The sequence below is a fragment of the Pezoporus occidentalis genome, unplaced genomic scaffold, assembly GCF_034315485.1.
Source record: "Pezoporus occidentalis ecotype Australia unplaced genomic scaffold, CSIRO_AGI_Poc_V1 ctg81, whole genome shotgun sequence".
Lineage (NCBI taxonomy): Eukaryota > Metazoa > Chordata > Aves > Psittaciformes > Psittacidae > Pezoporus > Pezoporus occidentalis.
The window spans coordinates 7,848,878-7,858,679 of record NW_026916170.1 but is presented as its reverse complement, the minus strand read 5'-3'; the positions used below and the strand labels follow the sequence as shown (position 1 = coordinate 7,858,679).

At 43.3% G+C, this 9,802-nt stretch overlaps 1 protein-coding gene across 1 annotated transcript in view; it reads left to right on the top strand.

Moving 5' to 3' along the window:
• Window positions 1-6,086: 6,086 nt before the first annotated feature.
• ADGRG2 (adhesion G protein-coupled receptor G2) overlaps window positions 6,087-9,802 on the top strand; it is a 60,677-nt gene continuing 56,961 nt past the window's right edge. The window contains exon 1 of the mRNA XM_062603860.1: window positions 6,087-6,262. The gene's annotated coding sequence lies outside the window, so the exon portion shown is untranslated. The remainder of the gene's footprint in view (window positions 6,263-9,802) is intronic.

Sequence of the window (9,802 nt, the reverse complement as noted above, 5' to 3'; positions counted from 1 at the left end):
TCATCATAAAGAAGGTTTTTTTATGCTTAAATGAAATTTCTTGCATTTCAGTTTGTGTTTCATTCATTTTTAACTCCAACAGGTAAAAATGAAAGCTCTCAACTCCAGAGAATGGAGTATGGCATAAAAACATACGCAGAGGATGAAGTATTGAAGGGCTGATCACCCAAGAGAGCAGGATGCTTGTCCTGCTGCTACATATAACCCTTCACTCTTCCTCTTAGTAGCATGAATTTTTGCTAAACAAAACAACATCAGAGATTTCTCTCTTCTTGTGGCCTGGGTACTGGTCAAACTACCTCCCACCTTTATCCCATTTTGGAATGTAAACGCAATAGAGACACTGAGTGGAATACATTCTGCTATGACATGGCTGTATCTGTAAGCAGGAGGACCTGCAACATGGAATTCAGTGAGACCAATAACATGGTGAACATAAATATCACTTGTCAGCAGTAATGACACAAGCCACGACTCTGTAAACGTGTCTTCTTTTAAAAACTAGTGAAATGAGTATTTTGTTGGTGAGTAGAGGCTTAGAAGTTAACCACAGAGATACAGTTGTTGTTGTTATTGTTATGGTTGTCATATATTATTATTATAGCATTCCTGACCCTTCAGTTAGAGAAGATACTACATATTTCTCTTTTTATGAAGAAACAGCAACAGTCAAAAGAAAACCTTGCACTGGGTGTTGTACTTAGTATTTGACAATGTGTAAAATCACAGCTGGATAGACTAAACCTTCTTATTTAATGATTACCTATCTAACAGATTTCTTCTACACATTGGTTCAGTTAACATTCAGCAAACACTCTGCTCATGGTATCCATGCCTATGTGCTACTGACAAAAGAATATTCATAAGTAAGTAGTTATTCTATTAGATAGGTATATCTACTGCAAGGACTCTTATGTAAGAGATGGATTCATTGGTCAAGCACAAATTTGGAACAGACGCAGCCTCTTTTTCACACACTGAGCTCTCAACTTTGTGCTAAATATGTGCAGTTTTAAGATTAGATTTAAGATCCTCCTCCCTTGATATGTTTAACTCCTTTCAGCATCATAGCTAGTCTGTATCACTTCCTTATCCTAAAGTTGCTCACTTGCTGTTTACATCTTTGCAATGTTGAAAGCAGAAAATAGACTGAAAGTCACAAATAATTTTACTTAATCTGCAGTGTTAACAAGAGTTTTAAAAAACACCTAGCCTATTTTTTTTTACCTAATAATCTGTAATTTACATGACTCAGAACTAGTATATGAGGTTACAGAACAGAACATGAGTGACTGGGGGGTGGGGGTTGTATTTATGTATTAAACAGAGAAGTGTAACCATTTTAACTGCTTTGCTGTACCCTCCCTGGAATTGACCATATACACAACACAGGACAAAGAAACCTTCAGTCCTGCACACTAGGAATAGGGAAGGATCAGGGAGAAGCAAATACAGGGCAAAACTGTCCTGTCAAGCACCTTTCATAGAATCATAGAATAGTTAGGGTTGGAAAGGACCTTAAGATCATCTAGTTCCAACCCCCCTGCCGTGGCCAGGGACACCTTACGCTAAATCATATCACCCAAGGCCTCGTCCAACCTGGCCTTGAACACTGCCAGGGATGGAGCATTCACAACCTCCCTGGGCAACCTATTCCAGTGCCTCACCACCCTAATAGGAAAGAATTTCCTTCTTATATCCAACCTAAACTTCCCCTGTTTAAGTTTTAACCCGTTACCCCTTGTTCTGTCACTACAGTCTCTAATGAAGAGTCCCTCTCCAGCATCCCTATAGGCACCCCTTCAGATACTGGAAGGCTGCTATGAGGTCTCCACGCAGCCTTCTCTTCTCCAGGCTGAACAGCCTCAACTTCCTCAGCCTGTCTTCATACGGGAGGTGCTCCAGTCCCCTGATCATCCTCGTGGCCCTTCTCTGGACTTGTTCCAACAGTTCCATGTCCTTTTTATGTTGAGGACACCAGAAATGCACACAATACTCCAAGTGAGGTCTCACAAGAGCAGAGTAGAGGGACAGGATCACCTCCTTTGACCTGCTGGTCACGCTCCTTTTGATGCAGCCCAGGATACGGTTGGCTTTCTGGGCTGCAAGTGCACACTGCCGGCCCATGTTAATTTTCTCATCAACCAACACCCCCAAGTCCTTCTGCACAGGGCTGCTCTGAATCTCTTCTCTGCCCAACCTGTAGCTGTGCCTGGGATTGCTCTGACCCACGTGTAGGACCTTGCACTTGGCATGGTTAAACTTCATGAGGTTGGCATCAGCCCACCTCACAAGAGTGTCGAGGTCCCTCTGGATGGCATTCCTTCCCTCCAGGGTATCAACCGAACCACACAGCTTGGTGTCATCGGCAAACTTGCTGAGGGCGCACTCAATCCCACTGTCCATGTCAGCGATGAAGATGTTGAACAAGACCTTTGAGAAACATCAGCATTGTACTGTAGAGTGAAAAGGCAAACAGACCTCACCTCTCCCACCACCTCTCCTCTCCCCTTTCTCTTGTCAATTACTTTTTTTTTTCCCTACTGAGACATGAATTACATCATTAGAACATGTCCTATTTGGATACGTAATTTATAAACACAAAATGAATACTGGAGTATGTCACAGTATTGGCTTACCTCCCTAGGAAACACATATACACACACATATAAATAAAGAATGAAAGAGTTTAAAGAAAAAATAATAAATCCCGAACCAATTGAAAGCATAATATGAAACTTTGGTTAAGGTGAAGTTAATGGGAATTTAGGCATTTGCTTTGTTGGAGTCATTGTTGGGGTTCTTACATTCAATCTTGTTGAACACAAGTGAAGGTAAAATTCTTGAATTGTCAAACCTTTTAAATCCAGTATTTCTCTGCTAGGAGGATACATAGCCAAATACATTAATGCCAGTTTATGGTATCTGTACTCTCATTTTCAAGTTAGTCACCTTTTGATCAGTAAGTTTCTGAAACTATAGCTTTATTCAAGGTATTATTAACATGATCACTTTGCCTGGGGAGGAAAGATCTGCCTCCTTCGCTCTAAGGGAGCATTATTCACTTAAACCTGCATATGCCACCTGCTTTTCCTACTAAACTAGTGTTTAGTATTGCACAAACATAAAATAAAGGAGGCATTGAGCAATCTGAATTAAGACAACCCTTTTTTTTTTTTGGCATTTTCTCAAAAACATGACAAAACCACTGGGACTGAAAAGTTCTTTATCATTCAGTTATCCATGGTTGTTTCTCAGACCTGCTACAGTCTGTTTTCTTGGTGAGTACATGGGAGTTCACCTTCCATATGACACTGGCCAGATCCAGTGTAGTCCTAGATATGTACTGGTATCTGAGTGAATGTACATAAATTTCAGAGACTTTTCTATCTAAGCACAGCTGTAAAGATGTACTTTGGGAATGAAGTTTTTTTACTTAATCTGGTTTTTACATCATTACCAGTGAATCTGTTTAGTTTCTCTGTATGTTACTGGACACTACTCAGCTGTATGTAATACACAGTTTAAATAAACAGTTACAGATATAAATTAAGTAGTGTTTTCCTTTTATAAATTACACAGTATTTTCTCCTGGTAAATAAGCTTGGTTTGACTGGAAAGGGACTAGGTATTTTGAGGTAATTCCCTTGCCTGCAGTTACATTTCAGTGCTTGAAAGTTCAGCAACTGGCTGATTTTAATCCAAAAGAAAATATCATATGTCAGAAGTATCAGGTGGACAAAGGCAGACTTCCATTTAGCTGTACACTGGTATCTATTCACAGAGCAAGCAACACAGTGAGCTTACTAACCCTACACTGCCAAAATGTAACATGCCTAGGGGGAACCTTGGCTTTAGTTTCCAGCCTCATTCAACCTTTCAGCCTTTCTATTGAGACATCGCTAAGCCACATTTGTAAAGCACACTGTTTGTGGATGTGTCACAACAACACTGATGTAGAACCACTAGGTGTGTCTGTTCATAGGCAAACAATATTCTCATATATCACACCCCTAGCATTCAGGACAGTTTTTCTCTTCTTCTGTATTGACCTCAGACATCCAGATCAGAAGTGAAGGAGACATGATACTCACAGGCATTATAAGATAGGAAGAGAACACCATTTGTGGTACTTAAGCATTTGATGAAGTTAAAAATTTAAGATATCCCACTAAGCAAGGAAGAGAAATGCCTCCTGTTTTTCCCTGTATGAGGAACTGCAAAAGCACTGGCCTTGTGTTCCATTCACTAGATGCCAGGTCCAAAGCATCCAAAGACACCACTGACTGGGGCAATCCAAAGCACAAATACAGGCTAGGCAGTGAATGGATTGAGAGCAAACCTGAGGAGAAGGGCCTGGGGGGCACTGGTTGATGAAAAATCTCAACATGACCCAGCAGTGTGAGCTTGCGGCCCAGAAATCTGACTGTGTATTGGGCTGCACCAGAAGAAGCATGGCTAGCATGTTGAAGGACATGATTTTCCCCCTCTACTCCACTCTCATGAGACCCCCCTGGAATACTGTGTTCAGCTCTGAGGCCCCCAACAGAAGAGTGACGTGGACCTTCTTGAGTGAGTCCAGAGGAGGGCCATGAAGATGATCATGGGATTGCAGCATCTCTCTTACAAAGACAGGCTGAGAGAATTGGGCTTGTACAGCCTGGAGAAGAGAAGGCTCAGGGGAGACCTTAGGGCAGCCTTCCGGTACATAAAGGGAGCCTACAAGAAATCTGGAGAGGGACTTTTCACAAGGGCATGCAGTGACAGGACAAGGAGTAATGGCTTTAAACTGAAAGAGGGGAGATTTAAATTAGACCGTAGGAAAAAGTTCTTCCCAGTGAGGGTGGCGAGGCACTGCCCAGCCACGGACAGGTGGGAGGCTGCCCAGAGAAGCTGTGGCTTCCCCATCCCTGGCAGTGTTCCAGGCCACGTTGGACAGGGCTTTGAGCAACCTGGTCTAGTGGAAGGTGCCCCTGCCCATGGCAGGGGGGGTTGGAACTGGATGAGCTTTAAGGCCCCTTCTAACTCAAACCATTCTATGACACTACAAGCAAACCAAAATAAGCCTCTTCAAGTAACCCCAGCTCTTCTTCATAGGTATTTCTCCATGAAATCCTGCTCATCACATGGACTTATCCCACCCTGCAGCCTCAGGAAGAGCTGCTGCCTGCAGTTCACAGAATCTATCTCTGTCTTATCTTCAGTAACACTGAGGAGAGTCATTGCCTCAAGTTCCAGCCTTTCCCTCAGGATGTGCAGGCTGAACTGCTTTCCCCAGCTGTGCCCAGGTGCTAGGCTCTTCCCAGCAGTGCCTGCTGACAAAAGCTCCTGCTCGCAGAGAGCAGCTCCTAAACATTTTGGTGTATCAAGCAATTAAAAAAATAAGTAATTGAAAATGCTGCATTTTCAGAATATGATTCATTACAAGCAATTAAAAAGTGGGAAGAGGGCCACAGTTTACTGCCATCCTGATGGCTAAGTGAAGCTCATTTGCACGGCAAGTAACCTGAACCAACTCTCGGTATGAACCTCAAACGAAATCGAATGAAAGCTGTTAATTCTGAAAAACAAACAAAAAATACATTAGGGCTTATTTAGTTAGGTCTGGTTTAAGGGCGAAGTAAGCTATGAAGAAAAAAGGCCGTTCCAACACTGAACACATTGTTCACCAAGGAGTTTAAAACAGTTTAACCCGAGTGGTAATTCCTTCCTCCAACACCGAGTGCTGTATACGGCTGCAAACCGTCCCCACGTTCTCCCTCAATCCAGCTGACACCGCTCGCTGCCTTCAAGCTTTCCCCGGCCGGCTGCACGCCTCAGGGCTAGTCCCGCCAGGACCAGACTCCCTTCAGCGGCCCGGGACGACGCCCGCACCCGCGGGGCCGCCGGGCGGGGAGGCGGCCGCAGCCGTAGCTGCCGTCGGGCCCGCCTTGCCGAGGGGGTGCGGGAGCCGCTCCCAAGGCGACCAAGCCGACCGCGCCGACAGCCGCCGCGCCGGGTTTCTTCTCGGCTTCTCGCAGCACCTCCCTCGCCTGCCTCCGCCCCCCAGAGCCGAGGCCGGCCGCCGCCTTTCGTGAGCCCAGTGCCGAGCGGCCAGGGCGCTGAGGAGGGCGGCGCGGGACGGTCCCCCGGGGCCAGGTGAGCGGCTGCTCGGCTCGCGGGGGGCAGAGGCGGCCAGAGACGGCGCGTCTGGAAGGCGTGGAGGGAGCGGTAAACGCTCGGGCTCCGAAGGTGGGAGTCCGCCCTGCACTGCCGGGCTGAGGTGAGTGACTCTCCGGGCTGCGCGCCGGAGGTGCCTTGCTCGCCGGCGTGAGGACAGGGAGGTCCGGAGGGCAGCTACCTGCGAAGCTGGCGGTGGCGGGCGGAGGAGGGCAGATATCGGAGCTTTGACCTCTGCAGCCAAGCCCCGCTGCTCCCGCTTAGTCACGTCCCCCTCACGGGTCATCCTTCAATGGCGCTTGTGGGTTTCGTCTGGCCGCGGTAATCCCTGCCCGGGAGGGTTAAGGGAAAATCCCCCTTGCGAACGCTAGCCCTGCCGCTCGCTGCCGGAGCAGCTGTGGGTGGTAGTTGGGACCCTCCGCCGGCCCGGTGCGGGGTGTGAGGCCACGGTGAGGGGCTGCGGGAACACGTGTCTGAGTTCGTCTTGAAGGGAGACTGCGCATTTGACCAGGTACATTCCTCGGTGCTGCTGGTGGAAAGATTTCAGCCTTATTTTAAGCGCTTGATTAAGGCTTGATTGAGGCGGCAAGAATAAAAAAATCAGTAATGCATTTAAACCAGCTTAAAAAGTGAACTGTTTTGTCTAATGCGGCTTAAGATGAAGAGCTAGGACAGCGTCCCGTTGGGATATTGCCTTGCTAGGTTGGGCCACGGTTTGCTTTCACATACGTTTTCTGCAGGAATGAGTGCTGAGAAAGTATTCTGCTCGAAAGTTTTTGCTGCTTTTCTTGTACCTTCTGCAAGTTAATGTGTCATTGAAAGTAAAATGTCTTCGGAGTCACCTGTCATGCACAAAAATTGGTTTAGGAGGTTTTCTGTCTTTTTGTCTTGTCCTTTTACACTAAGTATACTGGAAGCATCCTTGCCTAGATGCATTCAGTTTTGCTTTGCAAATATATAGGTTTTGTTATTCATGAGTATTATTTATAACAACTCTGTTGCTTTTACTGTGGGACTGTCTCGTATTGATTTATGCAGAAATGTTGAAGAAATATTTGTAAACTAACTCATTAGCCTTCTAAAGGCATGCCTATCTAGCCAATTAAACATGCAGTTGTACAAGCCTGGGCTAGTTTTGGCTTACATGAAATCGGTTATAGTAATGCTGAAGACATGGTAGAATGAGCTTCAACATGAGCCAAAATAGAGTTTATGATCTTAGGCATGCAGGTCTAAGTGTTACTCAGTCCCAAAGCAAATTAATCTCTGTCACTTGTGCTGGAAAGGTAAAGTTGGCATTATGTGTCTCAAAACACATTTCTCCCTTTTGCTTACATAGGCTTAACAGCGTACATCGTCTTTAGAAGAGAGCTGCTCAAGTTGGTGTTTATGTTCTCTAGCTTTAAGCTTGCGACTTTAGCCCTTCCTTCCTAAGCTGTAATGTATAATTCTGCAACTGTTCGCATGGGGCAAACAAGCAGGATTTTGTCCTCTGTTGGGTGACCAGAAATGTGTTTGGTAAATTGAACTAATGAACAGAAAACGTTCTTGCTTTGGAGGGTCTCCAAGTGCTTGTCTTCACTGAGGAAGCACACTTAGGACTTACTGATAAAGACAATCTATAAAAATTGCTTTGAATGAAGATGCAGGGAAGAAATTACATGCAAACAAAGTTTGCTCAGATACAAGTTTGGGCCACAAAGTTTTCTGCTTGCATTGCAAACTAGCATGACGTTATTGCTGCAGTGGCAGTCAGACACCAAGTCTATTATTGTATTAAGAATCCTTATTAATGCTAATCTAGTATCTTAAGGTAATCCTATAGATCAGATGGAGTTTGTGAGCAAGTTTTTTTCCTTAAAACACCTTCCAAATTTAATGTTAAAAACTTCTAATACATCAACAGAAATTGGTTCAGTTTACAGTCAGATGGAGAGAGATAAAGGACTAAATTCCCATTCTTAAGTTAATTGCTCAATTTATACAGGTTTTTTTTGTGCTGTGAATCCTTTCAGTCAGGTCTTCCACTAATAAATGTAGAATGTTGGCACATAGAGAAAGATATGGACTTCATGAGAGAGTAAATGTTGTTAAATTTGGACAATTTTTAGTTCTTAATATGTAATATGATCAGTGGCCTTGGCAAACCCAGTAGAGCTTTAAAACCAATCACTACACTTGAGTTTGAAATTTTGTGTTTTCAGTCAAATAGTAGACTAGATTGTTCGAAAGCCAAAATCAGGGTACCATTAGTCTCATTGACTTCGATGGAAGAATTGACATGAAAAAGGCATGCTATTTGGCCTGAATTGTTAGCTTGCTGATAAATGGTAAGTGCAGTAGTGTTACTCTATCTAGGTTCAAGCAAAAGCTTTGCTCATTTTTTCAGATGCATGGATTTAGAGGATATTAGTTTGTTGCAGCACATTGGTAGGTGCTGCTCAGCTTGTGAACAAGAAAGGAGCAGAGTGAATAATTTGATGCTTTTTAGATAGGTGCTCATTATTATGAGGGTCTTATTCTTTGCAGTTGTAAATTCCTGATAGAGTTACAATTTGGAAAAGATCTATACTTGCTCTCTGAACAGATAAACTTGTGTAACTATACGGTAATTAATAAGGACTCGATTATTTGGGAGTCTTGCATTCCTTTTGTGCCAGAATATCTTTGAAATTTATTGTTGTTTAGGGTGGACAAAGGATCTTTTGTAGCAGACATTAAATCAAAGACCAAAAAAGGGATCTCAGACTCCTTCCTGCATGAGTCACATGGATTTGTCTCCAGCTTGTATGCCACAGGTGCTCAATTTGTGAGTGTTTCTTACATCAGCTTCAGGACAGTTTTACTCCAGGTAATATGTAGTGGAACTGATACAAGATTTTGGCAGTATAATTGCCAGCTAAAGTCCCAGCCCAGCATTTTCTGTTTTTCTTTTATTGAAGAGTGCTGTAGCTCAGAAATCTGTTTATTGTTGGATGCAACAGCTGCTTTTCAGCTTAGTGCCTTAGTAAAACAGTGATTTAGTTCTTCTGTTCTAGGTCCTCTTCTGCTAAAATACAGTGTTCTTAACATCTCAAGAGAAAAAGCTTTAGTTTACAACATGATTTGCTTATTTATGTTAGCTTTGAAAGAAAACTAGAATGTCAGTTATACTAAATAAGACAGTGTACAGAAAATTAATAGTTGCCCAGACTACTTAAAATACTTTTTAAGTCCACAGAATTTAGGGGAAGTTACTAGAACGTATCACATTATTTCTGTTTTCTGAAATTCACATTCAATTATTACTTCAGGTGATGCCTTATTTGTGAAAAAAAAACCACCACTCAGAAACTGAACACTGTATCTGTTGTCATTTATGGTGTTCTTTAAAGGAGTCACTGAAGAGTTAAGGCCTAAGATCCATCAGTAGGTTTTCCAGAAGTTGTCATGTTTTACAAGATGTGACACATATAGAAATGCTAGAACTAGCAACAAAATGAGTGATGTGAGAATCCTGATTATAGAAACATTAATATGCACATGTAACAAACCTCAACATCTTCTTGCTGAGGTTTTTAGTGGTTTAAATATTCTCTTTAAAATCCCTTTCATATTCTTTAGAAAAAAAGTTACTATGGCTCTCTGCCTGGATTTATTAGAC